Raw genomic sequence first — 8,885 nt, 5'->3', positions numbered from 1 at the left:
TCCACGAGAGGCCTTTTAGGAGGGCCATTCAAGCCGCAAGTGGAGTCTGCAGTGCCACCAATTACTGGTACTGCATGGTATCCACCAAGATACCATCATGTCGGAATGAGATGTTTGGAGCGGGGGAGTCTGGTGCAGCGCACAGGTCCTAGACCTGGTGAGACGAGGGAGGAGCCCGGCCGGGTGGCAACCAACAGAGCCCGGTCCCTCTACATACCAGACCCCCCGCCCCCCCCCCCCCCCCTTCCCGGTCCCAGCAGAGTAGTTCCGGAGCAGCGGATTGGGTGGCCCTGACCACGTGACCACCTTCGACCCTTCCTTGAGGGCTGACCGTGGGTAGCTACTGGGACGTAAGTTGGGGCTTGGCCAGCCCCGGCTGGGTCACCTGGGTGAGGGTGTATGATGTTGCGAGACCCGAAACATCCTATGACCCCAGGGTACATCACTGAGGATACGTCCCAGTTGCATCCATGCGATGTTTTCTCTTTACGTTTGTTTAGAATTGTTTTTGATATGAGCAGGCCATAAATTATGGTTAGTCTGAATATGGATATGGAGCTGCTGTAAGCACTTTCTTTGTTTAGTCTGATGGCTACTGTTACTTTTCTATGCATCTTGCATTTAGCATTCATGGATGTGGACCTGTTTGACATGATTTTGGAGTGTTGCTGAGGATATTATAAACAGGCCTATTTACTGGAAGTCTGATGGATACTGTTTCACTATTAATCTTGTTGTTCTACAATTGTGGATATTGACCTCTCAGAGTTCTACCTCATTTCTCCTTGTTACTTAAACAGTTCCTTTGTGTAACATTTTGCACTTCTTGTATCAAGCCCAACATGCATGCTGGTCTTACCACCAGAGTCAATTACAAGGATCATCATACCATTTTATTTTTTATTTTTTTTACTTTACCGTTTAATGAGTCCAACAGACCAAAATAAAAAATACATTAACATTTTTGGACACCAAGCTTGGCTGAATCAGACATGTTATTAAACAGAGTCCATAATGATTCAATGACTTAAAGGTGTTCAAACTGTACACCAAACAACAAACTGTCATATCAGTCCATTTAAACAAATATAATAATAGCTTTGCCAAACAACGGTATTTTCATTTACCTTTATTTATTCAGGAAAGGTCAGTTGAGAGCGTAAGCCCTCTTTTACAATGACGCCCTGACATAATACAAATACAACAAAAACATTACAATCAACACCAAGTATCAAAAGACACAAAGCCAATACAGTACGAATAATACAGAATAAATAATACAGAACAGCATTTCAGATACTAAAACAGGAACACTCAACTGATACTGTATCCTCCAATAAAAGTTTAAACTGATTAAGTGAAACTAGTTGATTTAGTTTCAGTGATTTCTGCAACCTGTTCCACTTGCCTGGCGCATAAAAACTAAAAGCTAATTTCCCAAGTTCAGTATTAATGCGGGGGGTTTCAAGGGTTAGGTATTCTATGTGTCCTATGTGAGAGTGATTTGAGCTTTAAAAGAGATGTGAGATATGAGGGTAACTTATTGAGTAATGCCTTATAAACAAAGAGGAGGCAGTGGTGTTCCCTTCTAACACTAAGCGAGGGCCATCCTAATTTCTGATACAGTAAACAATGATGTGTTCTGAATTTATCCCCAGTTATGAACCTTAAGGCACTGTGATAGCAGGCATCAAGTGATTTTAATGCGGAAGGGGCTGCATGCATATATAGTATTTCGCCATAATCCAGAACTGAAATGAGGGTAGACTGAACAATATTCTTTCTATTTTCAAAAGAGAAACATGATCTATTTCTGTAGAGGGATCCCAGTCTAGTCCTAAATTTCTTTTTGATCTCAGAAATGTGAGTTTGAAATGAAAGCTTTTCATCTAGCCAGATGCCTAAATATTTATAAGTGGCCACGCGCTCAATCTTCGCTCCATTATGGGAGCAGAGATTTAGTGACATGTCTTGGTTTCTAGCATGTGAGAAGAGCATAAACTTGGTTTTAGATTCATTTAGAACTAGTCTGAGATCAAAGAGGGATTTCTGAATAAAATCAAATGCGACTTGAAGATTTTTCACAGCCTGTTCAGCTGTATGAAGTGTATGAAGTGAACAGATAATATAACAATATATACACAAATATGTGAAATACAAAATGTGTAAAATTACACTAGATACAATTCGTAGAAAGTGCAAAACATACATTTGGCCTGTGACCCTACATTGCATAAGTTCAGAAAGCTAACCTTACTTTTTCTGTTCTTAGTGTGCAGCACAAGATGCAGAATACTTGCATCTTTCACATAGCTACTAATTTGCGCAAAACAGTGTTAGTTAACATATGATACAAACATATCCCCCCCCGTAAGGAAAGTAATACAACAGGCCATTTTCAACTTGTTTTTTTTTCAGATGAATATGCCTAGCAACTGGCCAGGAGGAGCGATGAAACGTTCCCGTGTGATTGGACTGTTGCCGAAAGTTGCAACACACACTTTTATAATATATTACAACCCAATTCATGGGTCGCTCAAGGGTACCATGTTAGTAACAAGTGGCGCATAAGGGACGGGACAAAGCGTCAATATGCTACGTGGTCGGAGTGAGAACGTGTTGCATATTATCACCTTAATTTACATATAGAAAAAGCAGAAAGCAAGGTACAAGGTAGTGATCCATTTCAGAAGTGTTCAGAACCAGATTGGAAGGACTGTGATGTCGAAGCCAATCTTGGTCAGAGAGGAAGGGTCATCATACCATTCTTTTTGATGATACAATTAAAGTGAAAGAAAATGGATGTGCGGGACTGGTTTATTCCATGTAGTAATATACCTATTAATGATTATACTGTGAAGCTCAGGGAAATGTCCGGCCCCCAGGCCCTTAGCTATCCGACAATTGAATAGCCCTGCTGTAGGCCTTAAAATACCAGTCGAAAACTTTGGCCCAGAATCCGGATATTAAAGGGCAAAGCCAAAAAGCGTGTGACAGTGTACCCTCTAACACCTGGCACCTATCACATAGTGGTGAGACAATGTGTAAATCTTGTGCAATTTCGATTTGGAATAGTGAAGACTGTGAGTAACTTTGAATCAGCTGGTGTCTGCTGTTAACTGAACAAAATTGGACCATAGACAAACTCCTGGCCCATATAATCTGCGACAGATCAACACCGAGTTCGTCCTGCCATGCCTCTCTAATCCTCTCAGTGGAGGCCCTGATATAGTTATCGAACAAATGTACTAGTCCAGAAATAAGGTGCGTGGAGTGGGGGGGACTCAACAAGACCTCAGAAAAGGTGTGTTAGTCTGGGAGAACTTCAAAGTCTCGAAACTTAGAGCGTACATAATCTCTGATTTGTAGGTATCTGAACCAATGCGTGTTGGGTAACTAAAATGTCCTCCTCAGAAGATCAAAAGAGGCAAAATGGCCATCTACTGTATGTATAAGTCTCTAATTAAACAGAGCCCTTTCTCACTCCAGGCACGATAGGTTCTGTCTGACCGCGCGGGCAAAAAGGTGTGATTAAAACTAATTGGTATATGAGCGGAAACATCTGGTAGACTCAGAACTCTTCTGATCTGGTTCAGGATTTTGACTGAGTTTTTCACCACAAAGCTTAAATTTTTGAGAGCTCCTGGCGTTTCTAGCTTAGATAATACCATTGCTGACAGGGAGGAGTCTGTGATAGAGCTGGCTTCCATTTTTAGCCAAAGGGGGGTCCCAGGAATCAAGTTGTCAGCAGTCCCCTGTCACCAAAACATAAACGCTCTAACGTTAGCAGCCCAGTAGTAGTGCCTATCCAGTTTATCTGAAGAGCGCCTCAAATGTCCCGCCACAGCTGCATTCTCTGTGGGGGGGTGCTCCCCTCTCTCCCTGCTATACGCCCTCACAGTGTGGGGGGGTGCTCCCCTCTCTCCCTGCTATACGCCCTCACAGTGTGGGGGGGTGCTCCCCTCTCTCCCTGCTATACGCCCTCACAGTGTGGGGGGGTGCTCCCCTCTCTCCCTGCTATACGCCCTCACAGTGTGGGGGGGTGCTCCCCTCTCTCCCTGCTATACGCCCTCACAGTGTGGGGGGGTGCTCCCCTCTCTCCCTGCTATACGCCCTCACAGTGTGGGGGGGTGCTCCCCTCTCTCCCTGCTATACGCCCTCACAGTGTGGGGGGGTGCTCCCCTCTCTCCCTGCTATACGCCTCACAGACTCACTCACAAGGCAGTGGGAAAGACAGATGATCACTTTGTAGGTACCTCCTGCTGTGTGTTTAGTTAGTTAAGTGCAGTTAGTTAGCTCTTGATCATGGTGGATAGCTCAGGGCTTGTGCCCTTTTCTATCCATAAGCAACTGGCTTGGATGTGGCGCCCTATGGCCCATGATGTGCTTTATTGCAGCACAGCTCATACATTGACTGGGGGTTGGCGAATGGGGTCATCAGTGATGACGTCATCATGGTGATGACCGGTGTTGGGGGTAACGCGTTAAAAAAGTAACATATTACATGTATTACTTTTAGCAGTAACTCAGTAATATAACTTATTACCAATAGGATTTCAGTAATATTATACCAGGTACTTTGTCAAGTAACACAAGTTACAAATTGATTTTTTTAAATCAAAGCACATATTTAAATAAAGATACGATCATTTCCTAATCAAATTGTGTTTTATGCAAATAACCACTATAGATGACAATAACAAAGGAACACATTTAGAATTTTGGATGGTTTACAACACTGACTTCAAGATGGTTTAACTTCTTTTTTGGGATGGTTCCGGGATGGCGATGTCATTCTGCTGCTGCTGTTATTTTGGTGAAAGTAATGCAAAAGTAGTGTAATAAGTAATGAGTTACTCTACAGACACTAATAGTGTAAAGTAACTTATTACTTTAAAATGAAGCTATCTAGTAATATGTAGTATATTACATTTTGAAAGTAACTTGCCCAACACTGCATAAACCCATTCCCTAAAGACAGAAAGTAACATGGCGGGAAGGTGAAACGCTGACAACGTACAGGTCGGGAATTACTAAACATCTAAGCTGACCCGTTTGTTCAGGGCCTGAGGCTGCTCAGGTGACTCAGCATCTTATCAAAACTAACAACCTTTAACAAAACTAACAACCTTTAACACTAGGCTTGTTAAAATATAACCAGACCATGTGTTACCCCTGACTCCTCCATCTGTCTTTGTTCTGCAGCTCCAGCTTATCACTTTGGAAGGTTGAGTGGGCCAAGAAATTTGGCCCATGTGGTAAAACTTTGATTTATAACTGTTAATTGTTTGTAATTTCAAGTAAATGTGTTGTGTTGAGAGAGATAAAGAAGCAGCAAGCTACCAGGCTGAGAACTGAAACACCTTTTTACATTCAGTAAAAACAAGTTTGGTGATTCTATTCATGTGCTGATATACGGCCATATCAGAGTGAAACTGGACTACTGGCTTTTCATTGTCACTTTTAATGGGCAGTTTCTCACTTATACTGTACAATGTAACATGACGATCACTTGGCTGCAGCACTGACCATAAATGCCTCGGTCCATGTGGGGAGCTTGCTCACCATCTGCACGGAGCAGGGCTTAAAGTAATAAAACATTCTGAGCCTGAAATGTTGCTGACTGATTTTATATATAATATGATGATACAAATATTTGTATTGTATAGCACATCTTTATTGATCATTAAAAAACTTTAAATTGTATGACTTTCTCTTATTATCTACACAAAAAAAGCTGCAGTGATTACAGTGTTTTACATCCAGGCTTGACAAGTGAGTTATTTTATTATTATATATGTATATATATTTTTAAGTGTTGTATCTTATATTTTTCAAACTATATTTCTGCCTCCTGAGTGCTGTGCTGCAGTGTCAGCTTGGTGGTCTTTGGTTTGCAGAGTTGCACCAATTTGTAAAACCCAAGTCCCGGTTAGATTCGGGTCCTGAATTGTATGTTGGATGCCTTCATTTGCATATCATAATCTTCATCAAATATCTTTGATTGGTCAGGCGTGAAATGATGAGTCCAATCACCTACTTCACCCTTTCTCATGAAGGGAGAGATGGAATGGTCAAAGACAGTTGCAGGCATGAAGGTGTAGTTCGCCATCGGGTTCACCTTCATGATCTTGAAGGATGTGAGCTCCACAATGCGGCTGAGGACATCATCAGAGAGGGACAAGTCCAGATAACGCATGATGTGCTCTATTTCTAGCAGAGGATTCTCCTTCATGTCTTCATAGAAGAGGTAAAGGATGGTCTTCTCTCTCTCCTCCCAATAAGCCTTCACATGGTCATACCAGGAGCCCCAGGCCAACTCTCCTCGCATGAACTTGTGTATGTAGGCGTCCCAGGCCCTGGCTCAGGCTGAGCCATGTTCATATGCTCAAAGTGGTAGTAGCTCACCATGTGGACTCAATTCGCACCATGACAAAGATGGACTAAAAGAAAAAGCCCCTGTCGGCTCATGATGAAATAGCTAGAGCAAATGAGCTGAATCATTTTTATATGTGTTTTGAAGTTGATACCTCTAAAGAGTACAATGAAGTGTTGGACAATCTACACTATGATTTGAATGACAGAGTGATAATTGATCCAGATTCTGTTACGCGTGTTTTTAAATCACTGTGTGTTAACAAAGCTACTGGACCAGAAAATATGTCTGCTTATTTACTATAAACCTTTGCTGAGGAACCAATGCCGGCCTGGCACCCACTTCTTCAGCTCTCAATAGACACAGAGGTGCCAGAGCTCTGGAAAAAATCATCATAATTCCAGTCCCAAAAAAGGCCTGTCCGCAGGAGGACAACGATTATAGGCCAGTGGCCCTATAACTTCCAATGTAATGAAAGGGTTAGAGAAGATAATCATAGAGAAATTAGATCAATATCAATTTGCTTATACTAAAAATCGTAGCACAAGCGATGCCATTTCCACCATTCTGCACTATCTTGAGGCATCTTGAAAGTGCAGTGGCATACGCCAGATTGCTCTTTGTGGACTTTAGCTCCGCTTTTAATTCAATTGAGGTGAGGGCACATGGTAATAGGGTACATTATGGCCCAGGTTAAAAGGGAAATAAGAAAATATGAAAAGTTATCAAATAGAATGTTGACAGAGACCTGATTTAAAGCAGCTACGAGCAACTTTTTCGATTGTTATTAAACAGTATAAATTTAATATCAATGCATCACATCTTACCTCTAATAGTCGACGAGACCAACGCAGAGTAGTCTCGCTTGAACCCCGAGTGAATTGGCCAGTGTTAGTCTGTCTGTGGCCAGGGCAGATCAGAAAGTGAAATGAAACGGTTTGCAGCAGCCACTTCAGCCATAACCACAAAATAACTTCCAAAAAACCTGTTAGAATATAACGAGAGATGTTCCCGAGAGTATGCGTGGCGTTCACATTGTTTATGTTATGTTGCTAGGCAGCGCAAACGGCATAGGCAGGCAGCTGCGTTTCACTTCCGGGTTTCACTTCCGCGTTTCACTTCCGGGTGTAGCCGGGCCGGCCGTAGGAGAGAGAGAGAGAGAGCCCCCTGTTGACGCGAGTTTAGACAGACACAGACTTAATAATCACCTAAGGGAGCAATCTCCGATTGACACGGCTTTGGTCTCAGCTACTATTATAGGTAAGATGTGATGCATCAATATTGTAATTATACTGTTTAATAACAATCGAAAAAGTTGCTCGTAGCTGCTTTAAGTTTATTTATTTTTGAATTAAATAGGGGTAGGACCAGATAAGCAGAGGCTTCCTTCCTACTCCTTTTCGAACAAATACTGTTATTTCTATTGCAATTATGATTAATATTGTACATTATTGTTTTTTCCTTTTTTTGTTTTAAAATGTTTTTAATGTATTGTGTATTATTATTATACTTATTATTTTTTATATTGTCTTTATGTTAATGTTCGAAATAAACATTCATTCATTCATTCATTCATTCAATTCATCCACATATTTTGCTAAAGAAGCTAGTTCAGTTGAATGTTAATCCATTCTTTGTTAAATGGTACCACTCCTTTCTAGGCCACAGAGAGTGAGATTTAACTCTGCACTCTCAACCAGTAGCGGCTCCAGATAATTGTGGCTGGGGGAGCTAAGGGGGAGCTTAATTATTTACAGGGGGGGTTCTCAGTGGTTCTCAACCTGTGGCACGGTGCGGGTACCACTGGTGGTACGCGGGGCCCCCTCCCTCTCATACATTCATATGGTGGTTATTTCTCAGGTGGTACTTTGTGTGAAAAGTTTGAGAACCACTGATATAAGAAATAATAATAATATGATAGGCTAGGGTGTGAATGGCTATACTGCTAGACAAGGAGGGCCACTGTTTTTCAAATGAGAGCCAAATCTCCAACCAAACATTATGCATATGTGTACTTCAATGAGCTGAAGACTGTGTGTATTTAGACCTATGCCACACTGTGTATGTTAAGACTGAGTCCAGTTAGTCAAGGCTATGCAGCACACCATTTTTTTAAATCAATTGTTTATAGTTACACCAAAAGTTTAAAATGTGCTATATCTTAGAAGTCAAGTCAAGTCAAATTTTATTTATATAGCACCTTTCATACACAAAGGCAATTCAAGGTGCTTTACAAAAAAATAATCGAAAAAACAAGCAGCAAAGCAATGCACATATAAAAAAAACACATAAAAAACACAGCCGACAGTTTTAGTTAAAATATATACTCAAATTAACAAACATGAAACATTATTTCTGTTTTAAATAAGTTACAAGGCATTCTTCAGTATTATTATTACATGCACAGTCCATTTGTTGGAAATGTACAGGAATCTTTTTTTTTTTAAATTACAGGCCGAGAGAGGCAGTAGTTTAGTAGCAGTTAAAAGCAAGAGTAAACATAAAGGTC

General features: G+C 41.2%; 1 pseudogene across 1 annotated transcript; it reads right to left on the bottom strand.

The window, feature by feature from the left end:
* Nucleotides 1-5,932: 5,932 nt before the first annotated feature.
* LOC310798099 (sulfotransferase 1C1 pseudogene) lies at nucleotides 5,933-6,411 on the bottom strand (annotated as a pseudogene). Its single transcript has one exon. The product of its transcript is annotated as a sulfotransferase 1C1 pseudogene (transcript).
* Nucleotides 6,412-8,885: the final 2,474 nt, after the last annotated feature.

Source organism: Poromitra crassiceps, assembly GCF_964638095.1.
Source record: "Poromitra crassiceps genome assembly, chromosome: 2".
NCBI classification, from domain to species: Eukaryota; Metazoa; Chordata; class Actinopteri; order Beryciformes; family Melamphaidae; genus Poromitra; species Poromitra crassiceps.
The sequence above is the reverse complement of the archived record's forward strand: the minus strand, read 5'-3'. Positions and strand labels throughout refer to the sequence as shown.